Source organism: Trichechus manatus, unplaced genomic scaffold (genome assembly GCF_000243295.1).
Source record: "Trichechus manatus latirostris isolate Lorelei unplaced genomic scaffold, TriManLat1.0 scaffold00013, whole genome shotgun sequence".
In the NCBI taxonomy this organism is placed as follows: Eukaryota; Metazoa; Chordata; class Mammalia; order Sirenia; family Trichechidae; genus Trichechus; species Trichechus manatus.
The window spans coordinates 469,921-496,283 of record NW_004443949.1 but is presented as its reverse complement, the minus strand read 5'-3'; the positions used below and the strand labels follow the sequence as shown (position 1 = coordinate 496,283).

The 26,363-nt window shown below is 37.1% G+C and overlaps 1 protein-coding gene across 1 annotated transcript in view; it reads left to right on the top strand.

Annotated features, from left to right (window-relative positions):
• The window catches only part of HS6ST3 (heparan sulfate 6-O-sulfotransferase 3), an 823,801-nt gene that overhangs the window by 566,148 nt on the left and 231,290 nt on the right, over nucleotides 1-26,363 (top strand). The gene's annotated exons all lie outside the window — the stretch shown is intronic.

Sequence of the window (26,363 nt, the reverse complement as noted above, 5' to 3'; positions counted from 1 at the left end):
TGACTATGACACTTTACAGCTGCAGTATGTATTTGGGAGAAAGATTGCTTCCTGATAACTTTTCAGCTGATGTTATCTGTCTGTTATTTCATCCTGATGAATAGCCAGATATATTTTTTTACTTTCTCAGTCCAAGCTAACTTTAACTTTCTTTTTCTCTATATAAGTTAGGAAAACTTTGGTTGCAAACAAACAAACAAACAAACAAAAAAAAAAACACTAAAAATGGGCTTAAATAGTTAAGAAAATGTATGGGTTAACAACAGAAAAGTTCAGCAGAGGAAAGGGCTTCAGGCAGGGTCTGATCAAGCAGCTTATAAAGTCACTAAATACCTTATTTCTCTCTTTTCCAGTGGCTCTCCACATTGTCTGCTTTGTCAACATCTTAAATATATTTTCTTGTGGAACTCATGATGATTAAATGTCAAATCTTATTATTCTATCCTCTATGTTTCTTAATATTTCCTTCATATTTTATACATTTTTTGTTTCTTAGTCCTGGTTTCTCAATAATTTTATATAAGCTCTCTAATTCTATCTTTAGCTGGATCTTCTTTGCTGTGTAATCTCTCTCTTGGATTTTCATTTTTAATTATTTCACTTCTAGACGTTCTAGGTGGTTATTTTTCAAGTCATCCTGGGTTTATGACAGCACTCTTGCCTCTTACGTATTTTGAGTCTCTCTTTTTATGTCCCTAGTCATTTTAAACATACTTAAATTTTATTCTCTGTCTGGTAGTTCTATTAACTGAAATCACTAGAGAGCTATTCCTGTTTGTTTTACCTGTTGATTCTCACTCAGTGAAATTTTTTTTTCTTTTCTTTTTTGGTAGTTCTGGATCATGAACTTATTTTCCTTGAGGTTTTATTGGTTGGAATCCCGTGCAGTCCGGACTGAGAGTTTGTATTGTATGTAGTTTAATTTAGTTTAATTCAGCACACATTTATTTAGTGCTTATTTTGTTCTATGACTGGAAGAAGCCCTGGGCTTGTGGAGATTACATAGTTTTTTGTTTTTATTGCTCAGGAAGACTTCACCTCCACTAATTGTCTAGCTTAGGTCAAATTTTGTTGGGCATGTGCAACATTACATAGAAGTTGGCTTTTTTTGCAATGTGCTATTATTGATAAAATGTATTATAAATATATTAAACCTAAAAAGAATATATGTAACATATAATGCACATACATATGTATGTATATGTATACAGCTTAAAGAACAATAATAAAATGAAAACCTGCGTACCATCATCATCCTGCTTAAGAAACAATACATTATTAGTACATTAGTACTGATTAGTATCTTCCCTACCTGATCACAGAACCATACTTCCTTCAGAGGCGACAATTTTGGTGTTCATACTATTAACACAGTTAGATTTCTTTATACCTCCACATATGTATATAATCATAAAAATACACTGTTTAATTTTACTTGTTTTGTGGATTCATATAAATGGAATAATACAATATTGTCTAACTCACTTTTATTTGCTCTGTATTGTTTTTAAGATTCACCCATGCTGATGTGTGCAGCAGGTATATTTACACAACCATAAACTATTACATTAAATGAATATAAATTTTTTTGCACATCCTATTGTTAATTTTCATTTACTGGTTTCCAGTTAGGGCTATTAAACAATGGTCTTGTGGACATTTTGAACAAATCTCCTGATGCACATGTACAGAAGTTTTTCTGGGTATATACCAAGGAATAAAATTGCTTGTTTGGAAGTCATGCACACGTTCAACTTTACATAGAATAGCACACTGGTTTCCAAAATGGCTATACCAATTTACATTCCCAACAGTATTTCATGAAAATTTCTTAGCTCCATATTCTTTCCAAGACTCAATTTATTTGAAAAATTTTGCCAATTTAGTATTATAATTTGCTCATTTAGAATCTGCTAGTCATGTATTAAATGAAATGTCATTACCCTTTTAATTTACATTTTTATGATAACTAATAACATTGAACATATTTTCATATGTTGATAAGCTTTTTTGTGCATCTTGTTTTGTGAAATACTTACTTGTGACTTTTGCCTATTTTTGTGTTCTGAGTTTTTACGTATTTATCTATTCTGGATCCTAATTTTTAGTACAGTATATGGGTTACAAATAACTTATCCCAATTTCCGCTAGGTTTTTTGTTGGTTTGTTTTGCTCTCTTTATCATTCTTCTGTTGTAAAGACATTCTTTAGTATAGTCAAGTTGATCGGTTTTTTTCTTTTTTTTGCTATTTTTGTGTCTTGTTTACAAATATTTTCCTGCAGTAATTTTACAAAGATACTGTTTTCTAATACACCCAGATATGATTTTTGTGTATAGTGTGAAATAGGGAATCTGATTTCGTTTTCTTAACATAGAAAATGAGTTTTCTAGCACTATGTATTAAAAAGTCTACATTTCCTCTGTATTCTCTACAGTTCTGCAACCAATTCTGTCACTAATAGTTTTCATGTATGCATGGGTCTGTTTTGGAGCTCTCAGTTCTGCCCCATTGGTTTAGTTATGCGCACTCGAATCAGTACCTTATTGTCTTAATTAACAATACAAATATCTCTTAGGATAAGTATTATCACCTTATTTTATTCTCCATGTGTATCTTGGCCTTTCTTAATCATTTGATATTTTATATAAATTTTAGAAACTACTTATCTATAGATGGATTTGGTAAGAACTGTTGTTTTCATATTAGGTCTTTCAATTCCTGAACTTGGCATGCCTATCAAATTTTTCTTTTTTTTTAACCTCTTTAGCTTTTTTGTTTAAAAATAGTTAATTTTTACAAAGACACACTGCACATCATTGCTTGAATTTATTCCTAGCAACTTAACAAGATTTGTTACTATTCTAAATGGAATATTTAAAAAGATTACTTTTTGTATTTAACCACAGAAAAACATGGAAATACAGTTTAATTTTAAATATTTATTCTGTATCCAACAGTTTTGCTAAAATTTCTTATTAATTATAATACTTTTTCCTATATGTTCTTTTTGCAGTCTATGAATACACTCATATCCTTTGCAAATAAGGACATTTTTGTTACTTTCATTCTAGTTCTTGTGTTTTTTATTTATTTGGATTGTCTTATTGCACTGGCAGGGACTTCTCAACCAGTGTTAAAGGAAGCATTGGTTGAAGACATCTTTGCCCTATTTTTGACATCCAAGTTAATTTTTTCACAATATTATCTTTATTGTATTTTTTGTAGAGTCCCTGTAACATGTAAGGAACATTTATTGCTATTAATTCTTTGCTAAGATGTTTTCTGTTTTGATTTAATCATGGATGCATGTTGAATTTTAACCAATGGTTTCTATGCACTACATTGAAGATCGTGTTTTCCTGCTTTAATCTTTTGATGTGGAGAATTAATCAATTTTCTAACAGTCTTGTAGTCATGCAGTGAAAACCACTAGGTTTTGGTGAGTGTCTTGTATATACGTATAATGTTAGATTTTATTTACTACTATTTTGTTTAGAAATTTTGGAATCATTCATGAGTTGTATTATTTTATTCTCATATACTTCTATTATTTTATTCTCTCATTTCTTCTCTCTCTCTCTCTCTCTCTATATATATATATATTTGCCTGTTTGCTGTAAGGTTATGCTACTTTCATATAATGAATTAGAGGGTATATGCTTTTTCAATTCTCTGAAAGGGTTTCTGTATGACTTACGTTTTTTATTTCTTCAATGTTTAGTAAATCTTTCTGTAAAGTTATTTGGGACTGGTGTTTTTTGTTTGTGACAAGGCTTTTAACTATGATTTTAATTGCATTAATGGTCATAGGACTATTTAGATTTTCTGATTTTTCTTGAGCCAGTTTTTATAAGTTGTACATTCTAAAAATTTAGCTATTTCATCTGTGCTTTCAAATGTGTGGCATAAAGTTGCTCATCATATCATTTCATTATCATTTAAATCTCTCCTGCTGCTCAGCTATGAGTTATTTTTCATTCCTGTTATTTTATTTATTTTTTACCATCTCTCTTTTTTTAAGATAAATTGACATTTGCCTTTTTTGTTGGTATTTTTAAAGAAATGACTTTTGGCATTTTGATCCTCTCTATTGTATGTTTGGAGCCTTGGTGGCGCAGTGGTTAAGCATTCGTCTGCTAATCAAAAAGTTGGCAGTTTGAATTCACCAGCCGCTCCTTGGAAACCCTATGGGGTAGTTCGACTCTGTCCTGTAGGGTTGCTATGAGTCAGAATCGACTCGATGGCAAAGGGTTTGATTTTGGTTTTATTGTATGTTTGTTTTCTAGTTCTTTAATTATTGGTCTTTGTTCTTACCAGTTGCTGTCAAGTCAATTCTGACTCATGGTCACCCATGTGTGTCAGAGTAGAACTGAGTTCATAGGGTTTACAATCGCTGGTTTTTCAGAAGTAGATCACCAGAGCTTTTTTTCCTAAGTGCCTCTGGAGGTACTTGAACCTCCGACCTTTCAGTTAGTAGATGAACATGTTAACGGTTTACACCTCTCAGGTACTCTTATTAATTCTCACCTTCTGCTTTATTTGGTTTTATTCTATTGTTCTTTCTCTAACTTTTTAAGTTTCATGCTTAGTTCATTAATTTAGACTTTCTTCTTTTTAATATATGCATAAAAGGGTATACATTTTCCTCAGTACTTATTAGCTGAATCCCACAAGTTTTAATATGTAGTATTTTAATTATCAGTTAGCAGTACATTCTAGAATTTTTCATTGTGATTTCCTCTATGACCCATGTGTTTTTCAAAAACATGTTTTTTAAATCTCTCTCTATATAGTTCTCGTCCTAGATAACTTTTTGTTTTTGATTTTTAGCTTAATTATATTGTTTATAAAATTCAATCTACATGATACTAATCATTTGAAATTGTATTGTTTTATGTACTCGCATATGGGCAATTTTCATAAACAGTCCATAATTTCCTGAAAGGAAGGTGTATTCTGCAGTTGTTTGGTGCAAGTGTTCTGTACATGTCCACTTAAATGGAGTTTGTGCTGTCCGAATCTTCATCTCCTTACTGGGTTTTAGTTTGCCTAACCTATTGATTTCTGAGAGATTCTATTAAAAAGCTCTCCATATCTTGGTGAATTTGTCAATCTCTCCTTGTGGACTTGTAAATTTTCAATGTCTATAATGAAAGGTATATTATTATGTTTCTGTAAAAACGGCATGGGGGAGGTATCTGGACTCCTCCAACCCCACAAGGAGGAAGGAGAACTAAGATCAACAACCCAAGGCTGATTCCTATGAGGTGGAGGTCAGACATGCTGTCTTAGTCATCTAGTGCTGCTATAACAGAAATACCACAAGCGGATGGCTTTAACAAAGAGAAATTTATTTTCTGAAGTCTAGTAGGCTAGAAGTCCAAATTCAGGGCGTCAGCTCCAGGGGAGGGCCTTCTCTCTCTGTCTGCTCTGGAGGAAGGTCCTTCTGGTCAATCTTCCCCTGGACTAGGAGTTTCTCTGCACAGGAACCCCGGGTCCAAAGGACGTGCTCTGCTCCCAGTGCTTGTTTCTTGGTTGTATAAGGTCCCTACTCTATGCTTGCATCCTTTTCCTTTTATCTCTTGTAAGATAAAATGTGGTGCAGGCCACATTCCAGGGAAACTCCCTTTACATTGGATCAGGGATGTGACCTTAGTAAGGGTGTTACAATCCCACCCTAATCCTCTTTAACATAAAATTACAATCACAAAATGGAGGATAACCACACAATACTGGGAATCATGGCCTAACCAAGTTGACACATATTGTTTGGGGACACAGTTCAATCCATGACACATGCCTCCTCTCTCTGCCATCTCTGCCAATGCTGATACCAACTGTCCCTCCCACAGCATTCTCTACTGGGTTTGATAATTCATTGCAATGGCCACACAGAACTCACATACCCTACTCACAATTATGGGATTTATTAGGGAAGTAACAGTTACAATTCAGGCTCAAGAACACACAGGATACAGTTCTTCTATCAGGGTAGCCTCTCCCCAGCAGTGCTTGCAGGCACGCCTCTCCCTGGCCGTAGGTCTCTGCCCAAAGGCACTCAGCTTTCTCTCTCCATGGGCCTGGAAGCCTATCAAGCCATCTCCTGCTGCTGGGTCTCTGCTGCTGGTCTCTCCTTCCTTGGTGGTGCTGGGCTCCTCTCTGCTCTGGAATTGGCTCTCCTTTAAGGCAAAACTAACCAATCCCCTTGGTAGGCCACAATGACCCTCTCACACAATCACGTGGGTGGGAGTTACAAGAACATGGCCAGAAAGGCCACACACAAAAGTAATTAATTGCACTGAAGATTCACACAAGTCTATAATTTTTATATGTAACTGATTAATTAAACGTTTTATCATTGCAAAGAGACAGTTTATCTCTTTAGAATTTTTATTTTTCTTCCTTAAAGAAGACCTTTTTTTTTTTGTAGTCTTTTGGGTATTTGTTTGGCATAACTGTTTTCATCCTTTTTACATTACCCTGTTCAGAATATGTGTGTGTGTGTGTGTGTGTATGTGTGTGTATGCATTCTAATAATTTTTTTAATGTATAGGTTATTTCATTGAGATTTTATTTTTATGTCTTGTTCAATTCATGTCTTGCCTTGTTTTTAAAATTTTCCTCATTTCTTGCTTCTTTTTGAATTTTTTCTCTGTACTTATTTTTGAACTTTATTTTCTATGCCTGTGTTTTAGTGGTTACTCTGAATATCTCAGCATGCATACTTAGCATAGTTTAAATTTAATCATTATTTTACCCTTATCCCAAATAATATAAAAACCTTAGAATCAACCCTCTCAACTTATATATTACTATTTTCCAAGTTTTATGTTCTATCTTTTTTTTTTAATTCTTATAAACTGTTTTATACAACCAATGTTTACTTGTATTTATCATATATGTGCCAGTATCTTTGCTTAGAATCCCATCTTGCATCCCAGACCTTCCATCTGGACTAATTTGATTTATTCCTGGAGCATATCCTTTAGAATTTCAGTTTGTGAGTGTCTGTTGATAATGAACACTTGCAGTTTTTGTTTTTCTGAAAATTTCTTTATTCTGCCCTTGGTTTTGAAAATCAGTTTTGCTGGCTGTGAAATTCTAGGGTGATGGTTTTTTTCTATTCATGCATTACATATTGTCTTCTGGCATCTGTTGTTGTGTCGATAAGTCAGCCATCATAATTGTTTTTTGTAGGCAATCTGTCTTTCTTCTCTGCTTCCTTTTAAGATCTGTTCTTTATTTTCAGTGTTATGAATTTTATTCTCTATATGTCTGCACATGGACTTCTTGGACATCTTGCATTTTTTGGATCTGAAGTTTAGTCTCTCAAAAATTGTTGAAAATACTAGTTACCATCTTTCTTTTCAATATTTCCTTCTCCTAATTTTGTCCATTAGCTACCTCTGAAACTTAGTTTAGATGTACATCAAACATTCTCAGTCTATCCTCTCTATCTTTTGCCCACTCTTTCCTATTTTTAATATTTTTCTCTTTGGGTTGGGTATTTCAGATCAATCATCAAGTTCACTAATTCTCTCTTCAGTAGTGTTGAATTTGCTGTTTAATTTATCCTTTCGAGCTTTATATTTCATTATTTAAAAATTTAATAAATCAAAGCATTCTTTTAAAATTTGGTTTGTTTTACCCTTAGGTATTATCTTATTTTTTCATATTTTCAAGCCTTCCTTTTATTTCTTGGAGCATACTAAACGTAATTCTTTGATTTATGAGTATTATGTCATCAGTATCTGAGGCTTTTGTTGGTGATTCTTGTCTATTCTCTCTACTAGCTTTCATTCTTGGGGTGCTGTTTCTTGTGTACGTTGTGATTTTTCACTGTGATTCGCTTGTTTTTTTGAGGTGAATTATCTGTGATAATTATTTGAGTCCTGCTTGATGTTCATTTCCTCTAGAGAGGAGGCCTAGGAGCACTACCAACTTGGTGGTACATTTAATTATTGTCTATGCTTTAGGTTTTCTAATCCACACAGAAAGCATGACTGTGGATCACAAATTCCATATTATGTTCCGTGTAAGGAATGGCTGTGATAACCATTCTAAGTGGAGGTTTATTTTCCTCATACCTATGTCAGGTTATGACAAGCATCTTCCCTCACTCATCTTTCCTATGGGTGAGGATTGTTTATCACTGACCATTCCACTTTGTGTTCTAGCTTTTTTTTGTCGTTGTTAGTTGCCATCAGGTTGAATGTGACTCATGGCGACCCCAAGTGTGCAGAGTGGAACTGCTCCATAGGGTTTTCAAGGCTGTGACCTTTTGGAAGCAGATTGTCATGCCTATCTTCTAAGGTGTCTCTGGGTGGGTGTAACTTGCCATCTTTTCAGTGAGTATTTCTGCATGTAGCTCTTTGTGCCATCCAGGGACCCTAAGCTTTATGTAGAGTCGCTATGAGTCAGAATTGACTCAACGGCAATGGGTTTGGTTTTTTTTTATTTTATTAAGTTCCTCACATAGAGCAAGCTCTGTTTCTTATCTCTTATCATCTTTGCCCTGACAAGCCATTGAAATAGAGGGTCACAGTCACAAGATTCAGCAGATACCCTGAGGAAATCTGAGACTCTGGTGCTGACTTTCCTCTCTGGGGGCCGGCTTTCACTGCATTTAGCGGCTTTCCTTCATTTTGGATTTCTTATTTTCTAACCAGTTCAGAGATAGCTTTAAAAAGATATATTTTAAAAATCATTTTTTTTAATTGCTTTGGAAGCTTTCAAAGGGAAATTTTCAGACTGAATTTTTGGAAAATTTAGCCTGCCATACTGTTGGAAATGGTAAGTCCTCTCTATGTTGGCTTTTTCTATAGTGCCAGTTGGAATGGGATATGAATGAAAATCACTTTATTGAATTTTACATCTTTTCAGAAACACAGATCACCATTAGAATTAGAAACCAAGGGTTTTCACACTCTTAAATGTGAACTAAAGGGAGAAAATCTGAAACGTGAAGGTGTAAATGCATATGAGCTAGAGATTGTTGAAAACATCGTATGATGAAATAAGAAACCCTGATGGCATAGTGGTTAAGTGCTATGGCTGCTAACCAAAAGGTCTGTAGTTTGAATCCACCAGGCCCTCCTTGGAAACTCTGTGGGGCAGTTCTACTCTGTCCTATAGGGTCACTATAAAGGGTTACAGAACTGGATAGTAATTAAATGAGTGGGGGAGATTGTGGTCATCCTTTGGGCAGGCATCTTTAGTTCCAGAGCAGGATCAGGCACGCACAGAACAACTAAATGTTTCCCAAACACTTCTCAGTCCTTCAGAGTGGTTTTATTCTAACACGTATAACAGGCCTTTTCTCTTCTTTGTGACTGGATATCATCTACCAAATCCCCGTTTCCAAAAATATATGTTTAGCCACCTTGGGTGCTGTTTAGATCAAAGGGCATGGGAGTAATAAATGTTATTTTATCATGAAATAATGGCCATTAATGCTGTAAATTTCATTATCAAAAGACTGATAACAGAAGACACTGACTTTGTCTAATAATCTTGAAATTTAATGAGGTAAACAAGATAACTCAAGTTCTAATGGTTAAAAGCTCTGCTGCTAATCAAAGGTTGGCAGTTTGAATCCACCAGCTGCTCTTTGGAAATCCTATGGAGCAGTACTGCTCTGTCCTGTAGATAGGGTCACTATGAGTTAGAACCGACTTGAAGGCACCAGGTTTTTTTTTTTTTTTTTTTGAGAGTAAACAATGCAGTTTGTGTGGGAAAAGAAACAGTTACTTATTTCATTTTTCTTGTTCTCTGCATCAAGCCTTACTATCAGTCATGCTACTGGAAGACTGTGGCATCATTAGCGACTGATTCTCAGCCTCAGTCTGAAACATCTCACCATAATCCACCGATATCCCAGACACCGTGCAAAAATTCCTAAAATTCAATTAACCTGAGTTCACTGTGGCTGTATGTCATACATTTCTTAAACATCAGCTCAAGGTTTTCTGCAAATATCTCCAGATAATATTGCAAAATTCTCCAAAAACAAATGAATTTCAATTCACTTTGGTGAGAATTTCATATACTTCTTACACATACCCAGCAACGATATAGGCTGTCAGAACCATTGCTGTGGGCTTCCTGAAAATCTCCTTGACATAAAGCCAAGGGAATATGCATGCCAAATCAGAATGGGAAGGGCTGCCATTTGGCAAGCCAGATGCAGGCATATCTGGAAAACCTACACAAGTTAGAGCTAAGGTTAATTGAGGTAGGAGTGAGTGAGTTGTTCCAGTGATTAGAGGGCTCGTTTAATCCAAGAACATTGACAGGTGGACAGTTGTTTCTTGGGACCCCATAACATTGACTAATATAATTTGTTTTCTGCATAGCAAAGCATCACTTGCTTTCTGCAATTCAGTAGTTTAAATACCTTTCTAGGCAGTTCCAAAACATCCACCCTTGGAAATACAGGAAATTTAGGCTACTATTAAAGGATTAAATGTATGATATTAGTGAAAGAAGATAGGTGCTCTGGTTCTTGCCATTTAGTAACTGCCTGGTGAGCTCTGAGAACAGTATATAATATAAACAGGATCCCTGCCCTTAGCAGTTTCTGTACTGAGAGTGAATCACTTGTTTTTAAGCGGCAATTCCGTTTCTTTTTATTGTCAGTGTTGGTGATGGAACTTTGATAGCTCAGGCTGCACACTACACTAAGGATTAAGGAAAACATTGCCTGTGCCCATATGGTGCCTCATCTGACTACACCAGGCAACACAATAGTAGATGTAAAAATCTGGGAACATGGGAGTGAGGTTTGCGCGTTTACAGTGAAGTCAGCCAGGTCATTTGTTTGTGTTTCTCCTGGCACTGTGCTGCAAGCCACAGTTGTAATCAGAACCTCTTCTAATTCTTATCACATTCTTCCCTTCTGCTTTCCCATCACTCTTCTAACACTGGAAGTGGCAAAATTGGCAGTGTGCCTCTTGCCTGCAGAGAGGCAAAATATGGAGGAGCCAGTTCCGGTACCATCCCATGCATCAGTCAGCATGAGTGTGCCCATTGGCAGGGACCAGCGTTTCTCAGACTTCCAGAAAGAAAGGCAGGGATATAAAGTGAAGGCGTGTATACAAACACAACAGGGGAAGCAGAAATGAAGAGCAATGGCAGAAACCAAAATAAATCTCAGCTTGATTCAGGACCAAACAGCACGCGGTTCTGTTTGGTTAAGAATAAAATCTCTAGTCTCAAAGAAATGAATTAGGGACTGAAATCTTTGTTGAGCACTTAATGAGTGAATGTAGTATGTTCTAAAGGCATTAGAGAATGAAGCCTCTGGAAAAACTTTAAAGTAGAGGAAGATTTAGAAGTCCATTAGTCTATCACTTCAATTCAGGGAGGAAATTTGAGACCCAGAGATATTTTAATGGACTTTGCTGTGGTCATTGAGCTGAGCAATGAAAGAACTGATTCTAAAACTCTACCCTCCTGGTATGTAGCCCTCCATGTTTCTAAACACAGCCTATGAATCCCAAATATGCATGTAAATGTGGAGGTGGGTCCTATTTGTGACCAATGATGGAGGGACCATCTACCTGGATTCTGTTATTTCCACTGCAGTTACTTGCCTCATCTGTGGTTACTGATATGCATGACATATGCCTGTGGAGAAGAGAAGTCAAAAAGAAAAGGTTTGTTTTGTTTCATCAACACTAAATAAGAGTTTATAAGGCCAGCACTTTGGGCTTCTTTGAAACTCAACCTTTGTCCAACAAATGAATTCTCAGTCTTCACCTCCTAGCGGTATACAGTCTCTGTAGACAATCTTACTCGTTCATTCATTTGTTCATATTATTAAATTAACAAACAATATGTATTGTCTTTGCTATGGAAAAGGTCTTTGAAGACTTTCGTATTGCCCATGGTATTAGACATTGCTCTGTATTGACTTTTCCTCTCCATGGGGTTGACATTGTTTTCTATCTTTTCCATGAAAATCTTAGTGCCCCCAGGACCTCACACTTCCTTTGTTTCACATTGACATCCCTGAGCACGTCTTCTCATCACCTTCAGAGGTGCCTATTCCTCAATTCATTACCTAAGTGGTCTTTTTTCCAAAGATTCTCAGCTACTCCTTCCCTCTTTCAGCAAGTTCTTCGTGGAAAATCTTATCTCCTCTCAAGGAGTATTTCTATTCTTAGAAGTTTATGAGTCCTGAAATTTGATGTTAAGTTTCCGACTCTACTCTGAGCTTCAGGCTCACGTAGCCCAAGGCCTGCTCACATAGCCCAAGTACCTCAAGCCAAGTACTCACTCCCCCTCACCCCCTCAACAACCACAATGTCCTTCCCATTCTGCCTTGTCAATATTTCTACATCATCTCTTCCTCTCAGCCCTCCTGGCCCTGCCCTCATGTAGTGGCCATCATTGTCACCAAGATTGTTAAAATTGCTTCCCAGCTGGGCTCCCTGTCTTCAGTCTTGCACAAATTAAATTTATCCTCTTTATTATATTCCCAGATTAAACTGTTTAAAACAGAAATACGAGCCTGTTATTCTTAAAGTCTTTCAATGTCTATCTTTCTCATAAATGATAAAGTTAAAAAAGACAAAGTTCTGGATTATCTGGACACTGCCCACCTCTCTAGTCATAAGGTCCTGCTGTTCCCAGCCTGGCTCTTGACACTTTATAGGGCAAACGCTTGTGAGCCCCTGCCCATCTATGCTGTTCTTTGTCCTTCTGTCTTTGCTCATTCTGCTGCCCCTGTCTGGAACCCCTTCCCCACCCTGCCAATGCTTGATGTTGCTGTTGTTGTCAAATTGGTTCAACTCATAGTGACCCTACGTACAACAGAATGAAACACTGCCTGGTCCGGCACCATCCTCACAATCGTTGATGTTTGAGCCCATTCTGGCAGCTACTGTGTCAATCCATCTCGTTAAGGGTCTTCCTCTTTTTCATTGAATTGTCATGGATTGAACTGTGTCCCCCCAAAATGCGTGTCAACTTGGGTAGTCCATGATTCCCAGTATTGTGTGATTGTCCACCATTTTGTCATCTGGTGTGATTATCCTATGTGTTGTAAATCCTACTCTACGATGTTAATGAGGCAGGATTAGCAGCAGTTATGTTAAGGATGCAGGACTCAATCTAGAAGATTAGGTTTTCTCTAAAGCCAATCTCTTTTGAGATATAAAAGAGAGAAGTGAGCAGAGAGACATGGGGAACCTCATACCACCAAGAAACAAGAGCCAGGAGAATAGCACATCCTCTGGACCCAGGGTCCCTGGGCTGAGAACTCCTCAACTGGGGAATATTGATGACAAGGACCTTCCCTCAGAGCCAACGGAGAAAGAAAACCTTCCCCTGGAGCTGACACCCTGAATTCGGACTTCTAGCCTCCTAGACTGTGAGAGAATAAATTTCTCTTTGTTAAAGCCATCCACTTGTATTTCTGTTATAGCAGCACTAGGTAACTAAGACAGTGGATAAGAAATGTTTCTTGACCTGAATGGCCAGACCTCATGTTATATGCCAGTGTACAGAGATAAACACACTATTTGCCCTGCCTTAGGGAGCTCACATTGGATGGCGGGGGACCTGTGTATCTGGTAAATTCCACTCCTACATGAATACGATGTGAGACTGCACACAGGATACGGAAATCACCAACTCAGACGGAGGGAGCAGAGCAGAGGGAAGGATCAGAAAATGAGCCTCAAATGAAGTGAACCTTCAGCTCTGTTCCTCGCTAGCCCTCTTCTGCACTTCGACTTCTTCAATTAAGGAGACACAATCCCTGAAAAACCTGACTGGAGAGACACAGGACTACTTCACCGATGATTTGATGCAATCCAAAGCTTTCCCTGGGAGCCGTTTCTTTCATCTGCTTCCACAAGTGTTTAAGCCAAGAAGAAAGTACACTTGTGTTTGCCAGGGACTTGCAAAATGTACTACTGCCTGACAAACCACAGAAAGCTCTAAAAAGTGAGGAAATTGTACAGCAAGTGCTGCCATCTGATAATAATAGCACACAGGTTCAAGTTTATACGGAATTGGTAGAAAGGCACTTACTGCACAGTAAGTAGCAGATAAGAGAATTCAGTTGTGCAATTGCCAAACATCACGCTTAGTTACCCACCCCACACCTACTGACTTGAGAGGAAGAAGCTGTCTACACAGAGCTGAGGGGAGAATTTGGCTCCAAGTGTGCAACTTGGCCATTGCTGCAGCTCTGACTTTCGAGAAAACAGCAACATGTGACTGGAGGTGCAGTCTGGGCACATAACTGAATTTCTCATCCTATCTCTCGAGCCTCCTAGGGCCCAGAGCACAACGTGAGCCATTTTATTTACTTTTGGTGCTCATGTTGCCAGAATTGCAGCAGCCCAGCTCAGAGGAACGCTCATCATATTTTTCTAAGAGTCTCTATTACTGGAAACTCAAAACGGAGTTGACATAAATCTAATGCAACGAAACAACTCTCCTCCTTTCCCCTGAATCCCAGAAAGCAGTGGCATTTGGAAAATTGTGTTCTAAGTGAGATGACGAGGGCAGGAGTTCGGGAGAAGCTAGCTATGACTGCATATATATTGGAAGATTTCCCCTCTGCTCCTCTCCTCTCTGTGGTTGGAAGGCAAATCTTATTCAGCTTTAGGGAATTTACTTTAAATATCATCTATGTACACCCAAAGATTCTTTTGAAAAATAGAGAAAAAGGAAACATTTTTAGATCCATATTGGTTATGGACAATAAAAGAAAAGAAAGTAAAAAATTGTAAAAAGGGGATGACAATGGTTTCTATGACTGCTTCTTAGAAATTAAAAAAAAGAAAAAACCATTGCTGTCGAGTCGATTCTGACTCATAGTGACCCTATAGGACAGAGTAGAAGTGCCTCATGGGGTTTCCAAGGAACAGCCGGTGGATTTGAACTGCTGACCTTTTGGTTAGCAGCCAAGCTCTTAACCACAGTATCACCAGGGCTCCAAAACCAAACCTGTTGCTGTTGAGTCAATTCTGACTCATAGCGACCTTGCAGGACAGCGTAGAATGGCCCCATAGGGTTTCTAAGGAGCGGCAGGTGTATTCGAACTGCTGACCTTTTGGTATGCTTAGCCACTGTACCACCAAGGCTCCCTTCCTAAAAATTAGAAGATAAAAAATCTTGACAAGTTACATGGTACATGGGCTCAAAGTTTGCCAGTGCTTGATGGATTCAGAGGTTATTATTACCATTACTGTAGCCTTACATATATTATGTTCATTTGAACTTTATTAGTTGGTGAGGGGACCAGCTGAGATGGTCTTTATCCCATATAGGAAAAGAAATTGCTTTCCAGATTAGTATAAAAAATAATATTAGGGCAGGCATGGAGAGTGGTCTGTATAAGGAGCGTTTGCTAAGCACCTGGTGTTTTGGGCTTCAACTGTACGAATACAGAAATGTTTCTTGCCATGAGGATGATGCAGTTGAGAAATTATAGCACTGGAACACATCGAGATACACTTTGAGGTCTTGGACAAGTTATTTAACCTCTCCGATCCTCAGTTTTCTCCTCTGGAAAATGGTAGTAATTACCTCAAGAGCTTGTTCTGTAGGAGAATTGAGATAACATTGTGCACAGGCATAGTGAGTGCTTATAATGTTAGCTCTTATTAGTATTTGGATAACAGCTGAACAAGGGAGGTGATAGATGGCCATTGAGAGCACAGCCTTAGAAATCACATGATCATTGATTCGGCCATTATCTATTGAATACTCACTAGAGGCTATGTATTTGCTGGGTGCTGCATGTTCAGTGGTGAACAAAAATACATAAACCTGTCTTCATGGATTGAATGGCTTCAGGGGTTAAGCAGACTAAACAAGTAAACAATCATGCATTCCCCTTCCTCCCAAATTGATAGTGCCTCCTTGCAGAGTCTCTCTTTTTGCTCAATGATTGGGTTAAAGTTCTGCCTTTATTTAATTTCCACACGGTGTTTCCATGGTGACTGAGTAGGGTGCCTTGTATTGGGTTGACACAGAGACCCTCTTCTAGTTTAGAAGCCACTTAAGGCTGTTGGGAAACTGAAAGTTAGCTGCTGAGATCAGAAATCTCACTTCTATCTTCAAAGTGATAGCTCTTACCAGTTATGGGGGCAGATCTTACTAGTGCATCATCCTCATTATTCCTTAGGGTGCCCAGGCACCCTGGTTTTACTCTCTCCCGATACATGGGATTTTCAGTGTTAAATCTCAGGCAAACTGGAACGAGTAGCTCACACTACTTACTTAAAAACTTGTCCATCTTTAGCACAGAAATACATAATTCCACACTGTGAAAAGTTTTATGAAGAAACAGAACAGTATGTTGTGAAAGTGAATTGCAGTAGAGAACTGCCATAGATTGGGTGGACAATGTCTCTGATGAGGTGACATTTAAGCTGAGTCCTGAAACATGAGAGGGACATTAAGTTTAGCTCCCACCTTTGTTTCTCATTAACTGTTTGATCTTAGGAAAGTTACTTAACCTTCTCTACTGTAGTTTCTTCATCTGTAACTATGACTAATAATCATACCTACTCATACTTTGTCATACCATATAAAATAATGCATACAAATTACATAAAAGATTTCCTAGTCATTGATCCCTAATTTCATTCAGTTGTGATTGTATACATACTATGTATAATTTCAGTCCTTTCTAAATAATTGAGACTTGTTTGATGGCCTAACATATGGTCTATCCTGGAGAATGCTCCATGTTTTCTTGAGAAGAATATGTATTCTTCTGTTACTGAGTGGAGTATTCCATAGATGTGTGTTAGGTCCAGTTGATTTATAGCGTTGTTCAAGATTTCTTTTTCTTGTTGATCATCTGCTAGTTGCTATTCATTTTTGAACATGGGATTTTGAAGCCTCCAAATATTATTGTTGAATTGCCTATTTCTTCCTTCAATTTTTTTTCAGTTTTTGCTTCATGTATTTTGGGACTCTGTTGTTATGTGCATGTATGTTTATAATTGCTATGTCTTATTGATAGATGGACCCCTTTATCATAAAATGTCCTTATTTGTCTTTAGTAACAATTTTTGTCTTAAATTCTAGTTTTTCAGATATTAATATAACCATTCCAGCCATATTTTGGTTATTGTTTGCATGATATATCTTTTTCCATCCTTTACCTTCAACCTGTTTGTCCCTTTGAAAGTGTATCTCTTGTACAGTTGGATCCTGTTTTTTTTTTTAAATCCATTCTGCCAATTTCTGCCTCTTAATTGAGTGTTAAGTTCATTTACATTTATATTTAATTTTTTATATTTAATATAATTAATTTAATTACTGATAAAGTAGGATTTATGTTCGCCATATTGTTATTTGTTTTCTATATGCATTATGTCTTTTTTCTTCCTCTATATCTCCAATATTGTACTCTTTTGTGTTAAATAGATATTTTTCTAGTGTACCACTTTAATTCCTGTGTCATTTCTTTTACTATATCTTTGAGTTATTTTCTTAGTGTTTGCTATGGGATTATAATTTACTTTTTAATTTATAACAATATAGTTTGGATTAATAGCAATGCAATTTCAATAGTATACAAATCTTTTTTTTTTCCTATATAGCTCCATTTCTACTCCCTCTTTTGGGCTGTTATTATCATCTTTATCCATTACATCTTTATTTATTACATCTTTATCTATTTTGTGTCCACAAACACAGATTTATAATTATTGCATCACACAATTACCTTTTAAATAAGATAGGAGGAAAAAAGACGTTACAAACAAAAAAATACACTTATACCGTCTTTTATATTTACCTGAGTAGTTATCTTTACCAGTGCTTTTCATTTCTTCACGTGGATTCGAGTTACTGTCCAGTGTCCTTTCATCTCAATCTGAAGAACTCTCTATAGTATTTCTTGTTGGGCAGGTATGCAGGCAACAAATTCTCTCTGTTTTTGTTTATCTGGAGATATCTTAATTTCTGAAGGACAGTTTTGGAAGATACAGAAATATTGGACAATGTTCTTTTTCTTTCAGCACTTTGAATATGTCATCCACTGCATTCTGACATCCATGGTTTCTGATGAGAATCAGTTGTTAATCTTACTGAGGATCCCTTCTTACCTGATAAGTCTCGTCTCTTTTGCTACTTTCAAGATTCTTTCTTTGTCTTTTGATAGTTTGATTATGATGTGTCCAGGTGTGGATCTTTGTTACTTTATTCTACTTAAAGTTTATTGAACATCTTGGAAGTAGATTAATGTATTTCATCAATTTTGAGAAGTGTTTGGTCATTATTTCTTCAAATATTCTTTCTGCCCCTTTCTCCTACCCTCTCTGCTCTTCTTTTGAGACTCTCACTATGTGTATCTTAGTATGATTGATGGTATCCACAGGTCTATGGGACTCTGTTCATTTTTCTTCATTTTTTTTTTCTTTCTGTTCCGTTGAATAAGAGTATCTCAACTGGCCTATTTTAAAGTTCACTACTTTTTTCTTCTACTTGCTTAAATCTGCTACAGAGCCCTTGTAGTGAATTTTTCATTTCAGTTATTACACTTTTTTCTTCAGAACATCTACGTGATTCTTTTTAATAACTTTTATCTTTTTATTAATATTCTCTTTTTGGTGAGACAATTATTCTCAGACTTTCCCTTAGTCCTTTAGACATGGTTTCCCTTAGTTCTTTGAACGTATTTAAAATAGGTGATTTAAAGTATTTGTAGTAAGTCCAAAATCTGACCTTTCTAAAGGACAGTTTCTATTGATTTTTTTTTTTTTTTCTTGTGACTGGATCATACTGTCTTGTTTCTTAGCATGACTGATACTTTTGTTGAAAACTGACCATTTTAAGTAATATGAAGTGGTAACTCTGGAAATCAAATTCTCTCTCCATGCAGGTTTTGTTGCTATTGCTGTTTGTTTTCTTAGTGACTTTTTTGAAGTAATCCTATATAATCTGTATTCTTTGTTGTGTGTGGCCATTCAGGTAGCAGCCTATTGTCTTAGAGGTCAGTTAATGATTAAACAAAGATTTACTAAAATGCCAGGAACCAAAAAGTATCCCAGTCTTTGCTAAGGTTTCTCTATGTGCGTTGGGACACTCTTTCAACACTCAGCTAGGCAGCTTATTCATAGCCTTCACTATCTGCTTGCATAGAGTCCGAAGATTAGCCAGAGATGAGAACTGAAGGCTTTCTTCTGTCTTCCTGAGCATGTACACAGCCCTGGACCAGAACACAGCCCTACACATTTCCGTGGACTTCTAGATTCCCAGGAATTCCCATGTTGTAGCTTTCTAAAGTCTTCTATGGATGTCTCCTTCCCCAAATTTTTCTCTTAAGCTTTTTGATTAGCCTATTGTTTATCTCAACATTTATTCACCACCTCAGGCAGTCACAATGTTAAACAATTGCCTCTGATTTTTTTTTTTTTTTTTTGCAAACATCCCTCAGAAAAAGACATTTCACACTGGGTGAGCTTCAAGTCAGGTCAAGGGAAGATAACCTTGCAAGTGTGGACTTCCAAGAAGGCCAAATAATGACACTTCTCTTAGAATGGGGCTTTGAAGGAGCTCCAATCCAAAGGAGCCCTGATGGCACATTGTTTCAGTGCTGGCTGCTAACCGCAAGATCAGCAGTTCAAACCCTCCAGCTCCTCCTCGAGAGAAAGATGTGGCAGTCTGCTTCCAGAAAGATTACAGCCTTGGAAACCCTATGGGACAGTTCTACTCTGTCCTATGGGTCGCTATGAGTCAAATTGACTCAGTGACAATGGGTTTGGTTTGGTTTAGTGGCTGCCAGGCTGCTGCTTTTAAATGGGTTTGTGGGCTACCACATTGGTGAGAAGGAGAGGGATAGGGACAGGGCAAGTTAAAGCACCAGGAAGCTTGCTCTTCCTAATGAGATTTCGCTTCTTTGTTTTCCTTGTTTAGGTTTGTTTTGTTTTTAATAACTGCTCTTTGAATTGCTGCAAGTGTTTGATTAATTTCCAGACTTCTGAACAAGTTGACTCTGCCAGCGCTCTCATTACTTTTGTGGAGGAGAGGCTTTTTGGATGTCCTTACAGACATTTTCACTCCTGGCTATAGAGAAACTCAATGAATGGTTTTTGTTTATTGTTATCAATTAGCACAACAACCTCATGAGATGAACATTATTATAATCATATTACAAATGATAATGAAACAAAATGTTTGGTGTCTACAGCCTCCTTTTGAGGTGCTTTTCCCATCAAAGTCCATTCTCACAAAGGGGTCTTAATCAATTAGTTCCTATAGATTTTTGGTCATATGTCACCACTCACAGGGGAAGTCTGTGCTGAGTCAAAATATATCTTTATTCTCTATTAAAAGAATTTGAAGCATCAATGAGAAATGTAGAATGCTGTTTTTCAAGACAGAGAAGCCCTTAGAATCCCTGAAATAGCACCATATGTGCGGGAAACTTTGGTCTTGGTAGTGGGCCTAGCTTAGAGTCCACTATCTCCTGTGGGCATGGAGATCCGCTGGAGCTCATGTGAGATGATTAGGGCACTGCCTCAGGGGTGTGGAGTGCAGAGAGTAGAAGCAGCCTAGGAAGCTGATTGACATTCTTGGTGGAATGCGGTGAAGATTGACTTTATAACATGTAGCCAGTGAACTTAAAATAGGATGTGAAAATCAATATCAGAAACTCGTGGCTGGGCCTTAGGATTAGGCATGTTACAGGGGCAACTTACTGAAGAAAACAAAATTATCAAACTCTCTTCTTCCCTTGTGATATAGCAAATGGACAAACCATGCTTCAGAAAATAAAGCACTGGAAATGGTTTTCTCCTGTGGGTCTTTCTGCAGACATGACAAGCTTTTATAAATGACAATTATTTCAAGGATGAGCTCCACAAAAATTCTGTTTTAGGTAAAGGAAATAATCTGTTTTGTAACCTAAATCGGTCCTGTGCCAGAGATACTAACTGTTCAAACTCTAAAGTGTGTCATCTTGTCACTAGAGATAAACCATGAAGAAATTCAGATACCTAAATGCATTTTAAAAAAAGTTTTAAAGGAAATACATGTTCAGTAGGGTTCCTGGCATCAGGACATGGGTTAACCTTGCAGCTTCCCACTGCTTGTCATGCTTTCACAGTACTTGGAGAAGCAGGATGGAAGAGATGGAAAATTCAGCATCATGTCAGGTATACCCTAAAATCAACTGGGTCCTTGTTGGCTTTTTGGTTTAGTGCCTTGTTTTCTTTTATGTTGTTTTGTTTCAGGAGAAGGGAGAGCAAAACTTGCTGCTAACCTGGTGTTTACTTTTAGCAGCTTAGACCTATAAGATCACATGACTTCAGAAATGGTCTTATAAAGAAAGGAGACCCATAATCTGAGTGACTGTGTAAACAGATTTCTAAGAGTGAGAAGATGGATTTAACCTATACCTGTGATTCCTTTTGTCTACTATTTGTTCCGTGTTACTTCTCTACTTTATATATTTCACTTAGGAAAATATAACATTGAGATGGAAGAGTCTGAACATGCATGGAAATCTCCCTAACTGTGTTTGATCTTATTATATGCACTTTGGTTATCGTCTTCATGATATCTGAAAAAAATCAAACACATTTAATAGAGAGCATCACATAGTGTGGACCCGCTATGGACAGTGATATACTTGTATTGAACTCTATTCTTTTAGTTCGTAAATAATTACATTTATGAATGATGGTTGGTCTTGATCGTGGGTTTTGAAATTAACTGCAATTCAGGGAAGAGAATTTGGACTCTATTTATGATTTTAAAAGGGATGAGATGCCAAGAAAATTGCCAGAGGAAAGTTCTGTTGTTGATCCTGGAAATAGTTTATAAAGAACATGGTAGTTCATTTCTCCTCTGGTTCAGTTTGTGCAATGATGGTCTTCCTGGAACTAAGTGACCTTTCAGGTTTCTTCAAACTCTATGAATCTTGATTGGATGCCGTTACAAAAAAGTAAAGATTTGTAATCAAGAGTCTAGATAAAATTCAACAGACTCAGAAAGATGATCTCATAGCAGATAAAACTAAATATTTTTAGTGGTGTAAAGGAAAAAATGGAAGTATCTGTAATAAAAACACTGGTTTAGAGGGTTAAAAAATAAGTAATGTAGCCATGTTATGCATTGTGATTTTGAACTGCTGAATTGGCGTTTACTGTGACAAGAGTCTCCAATTTATTGGATGCATGTCATTGGTATTTGCCCTTTCTTTTTATGTGTCTTTCCATGATGAATGCCAGTGCTGGGAAATGAAGCGCTCTTACCCTTTTCAGACTTTGCTGGATGCTGGCAAACTTGCCATTGATGCTGCTATAATTTTTGCCTCAAGGTCACCTGAGGGGATAGTGTCATCCAAACAAGGTCACTGACTATATTGAAAGTTAATAGTTATTTCTTGAAAGGAAAATTCACAGAAAAGTTATGACACCAAGGTTATAATTACTGTATGATGGGAAATGGATTAAGAGAATATTTTCCTTTAAAAATGCAATTGGTTTAAAATAAAATGTGATAAATAGCGCCTGGACAACTAAGGTCATTTGGTCTGCGCTCAGTAATTCAATTAGGGGAAATCTGAAAGCGATAAGTGTGTGGTAGTTGGGAGCTGTAAAAGCACTGGACTGTGAATAATTTGAGACTTTTTCATCCCTTTATGCGGATGAAAGTAGATCAATTATGTGAAGACGCAGGTCTCTGTATTGTCCTCATTTCACGTACGGGCCCTGGGGGAGATTGCACAAGGACCCCAAACCGTGAGACAGCTCTTTGCCTTTTGGAAGAGGTCCACCGCCTTCGCCTTGATTTTCAGTCAGGGAAAAATATAAGAACTGGCTCTTTTTTCTTTTCAAGTCATAATTTCAACTCCATACGAACATAGAGCTCTTTAGATTAAGAGCCTCCACTAAGATCTAGAGCGAACATTCAACTGCAATTTTAGAGAGCATTTAGTATTATAGAAAGATAGGACCAGCTGAGATTTCCTAAGTGTACAGACCCAATGAACATGTGGGCTAGGTTTTTAGTGCTTTTTCTACAGGGAATTCTCGGATTTGGGTGAGCTTCTCTCCACCATCCAGCAGACACTGGGGGATGGAATCTAAATTTAATCTCATCTGAAGCAAATTTGCAAACAGTGTTCATATTTTTTCAAATGAACAGAATACATAGTTTGACTGTTACAAATACATTTATGAGGACACTGAGACTGTCCTGGAAATTCTAGAAGCATGGTAACCATACATATACTATACGTCAAAGCTAAACAGAGCTTTTAAAAATTGTATCGTATGTCTGGTTATCCTTAATATGAGTTGTATACAAATACTGGAGAATTAACCATACTCTTTATTCTACCCATTGTCAATGAAGTTACATTGCACAAGAGAAATGCAAATTGTCTAGATGCACCCACCATTTCTTAGTGGTTTTTTTAGGATTATTGAGTGTAAGAGGCCTGTGACTATGCATTACAACGCTTGTGCCAAATGCCAGCTAACTGATTTTATTTATTTATTTATTTGTTTTTTTAGTAAGTCTGGAAGACCACATTGCCCATTTGGAAAATCCAAATGGTGTATGTATTGGAACAAGTAGATTTCATCATGACATTTTATTTCAAGGAAAACTGAAAGTGGGTAAATTTCTTATTAAGTTCAAGCGGAAATCCTTATAGCCATATGACAAACAGCTTGCTGTTCTCTGAGAGGCTAAAAGGAAAAGTTCTTGTCTGGACCTGATATATTTTCATTTTATTGAAAGAAAGTAGAAAAAAGGAAAGAAGAGAGTCTTTGCAACAGTAGTAAAATGATCCTAGTTTGAAAAAAAAAAAAAATTCTGGAATTTAGCTTCTTACTTTGCCTTCTTCAGTTTGAAATCTGAGCCCATGATGTGGGCATCCGTCCATATTCTGACTTTATTTTTGTACTTTATATCACCCTATTTCCTCTGAATCTCTCATCCTTCCCATGACTTTAATTATTACCTCCCTACATAGATTATTTCCTGAAATATATTTTCACAAATGTTTGTTTTGACCTTTAGTTCCATATTTCCAGCTGCCACTAAATGCAGTGACTTCAAGTTTTGGTAGCTCAAAATTAACCAGCATAGGAGTATTTACGCCAGGGAAATTGGCAAGTTTTACAAATCATACTCCCCGCAAGTCAGTTGTTAAATATTTATCAGTATACTATTGGTTGTCACCTGAATTTAATAGTTCCACCTCCAACAAAACATGTATAACATGGAACTGATTTGTCTAACCAGACATTTCTCACCACACTTAGATGGTCTACATGACTTTCTTTGGGATATCACCATTATTCCACTCAGTCTATTAACGTTGAGTATCTCTGGACCCATTTCTTGGGCCTCTTCTTTTCTTTACCAGATTCACATTTACTCCATTGGTAATTGTCTTGGTTATCTAGTGCTGCTATAACAGAAATACCATAAATTGACGGCTTTAACAAACAGAAGTGTATTCTCTCACAGTTTAGGAGGCTAGAAGTCCAAATTCAGGGCGCCAGCTCCAGGGAAAGTCTTTCTCTCTCTATTGGCTCTGGGGGAAGGTCCTTGTTGTCACTCTTCCCCTGGCCTAGGAACGTCTCAATGCAGAGACCCTGGGTCCAAAGGACACACTCCATCTGCTCCCTGCTCTGCTTTCTTTGGTGGTATGAGGTCCCTCTCCTCTCTACTAGTTTCAGTCTTTTATATCTCAGAAGAGATTGACTCAATATACAACCTAATCCTGTAGATTGAGTCCTGCCTCATTAATGGAACTGCCTCTAATCCTGCCTCACTGACATCATAGAGATAGGATTTGTAACACATAGAAAAGTCATATCTGATCAGAAAATGGTGGACAACCACACAATACTGGGAATCCTGGTTTAGCCAAGTTGACACACATTTTGTGGGGATACGATGCAATCCATGGTAAGAATTTTATTCTGTCTCATGACTTTAAATACAGTTTATTTGCAGAGCACTTCCCAATTTAGATCTTTATCTCAGGCCTCTCTCCTGAACTGCAGGCTCCTACCTACAGTCTGCCTATTCAGCATCTTCACTTGGATATCTAAGAAACATCTCCAGCTTAACATGTCCTGAACTGGACTCCTTATCTTACTTCAAATTTGCTCCACCCATAGTTTTTCCTCACTTCAGTTTATAACAATTCCATCTTTCTAGTTTTTCAGGCCAAAAATCATTGAATTGTCCTTGACTCCTCTCTTTCTCTCACACTTCAAACCCAAATTGTTATGAAATCCTTTTGGCTCTACCATCAAAATATATCCTGATTCCTTTCCTTTCTTTCCCTTCCCTCCATTCCTTTTTCTTTCCTTCCCTTCCTTTCCTTTCCTTTCCTGTCCTCCCCTCCCTTCATTTTCCCTTTTGTCTGCCTGTCTGTCTCGTCCTCATTTTTTCTCTTTAGGCTATGACTCTGCTTCAGTGTGCTAGGTATACACACAAAAAGGTGCTGATGGTTAAAATAACCATTGTCACCCTGTATTGAATTGTTGATATACAGGTCTGTGGTTTGAAAACATCTCACCTATTTGTTCTTGATTGTGCAGTGTGTCAGGACAAATTGTTTTGTATGTTTCTTTGAAAGGAAGACTGAATTCAGTAAAACAGGTGCTTAGTATTCTGTGATATGAATTATGCCTTCAGTCTTGTCGGGGGGTGGGTGTTCTGAAAACGTTGCTGCGGTTAGTGAGAAGACTCATTCTAGAACTATAAATTTTAAAAGATGTTGCCGGGCTGTCCTCTATCTCAGATTTGGCTGATCTTTATATGCGCAATAAAAACAAGCAGCATTCATAGAGGAAGTAGAGAACATTGTCTTACGATGTCCCAAAATTCAAATCCCATCAAAATGATCATCGACGGATTGATGACCAAAAACCCCGATGCCTGACTGTTTGCTCTGAAAGCACACTAGAAATGCTTTTTTTTTTCTTTTTAAGTATCAGTTCTTTTTGAATTCTTAAATTTCCTAAACTATTTTCTGAGGTGCATGCAAAGGCAGGGGAATTTTACTTTATTACTCAGCTTAATCTTCAACCGAGAGGGAATTTCTGAGGATTGGAAAATCCCGATTGTGTGCCCATGGTGTGTGTTTGTTGCTTGCTTTCTATTCCCTGCCAAAGAAACAGTGGCTGAATATTAGACAAAGTGTAAAATCTTTTGAATTGTTTTTAAAACCACAGCTTCTAAATATACACATGCACATATATAAATGCATGTATATATAATATATGTGTGTATATGTATATAAACATTGCTGTCTAGTTGATTCCGACTCATAGTGACCCTATAGGACAGAGTAGAACTGCTCCATAGGGTTTCCAAGGAGCAGCTGGTGGGTTTGAACTGCTGACCTTT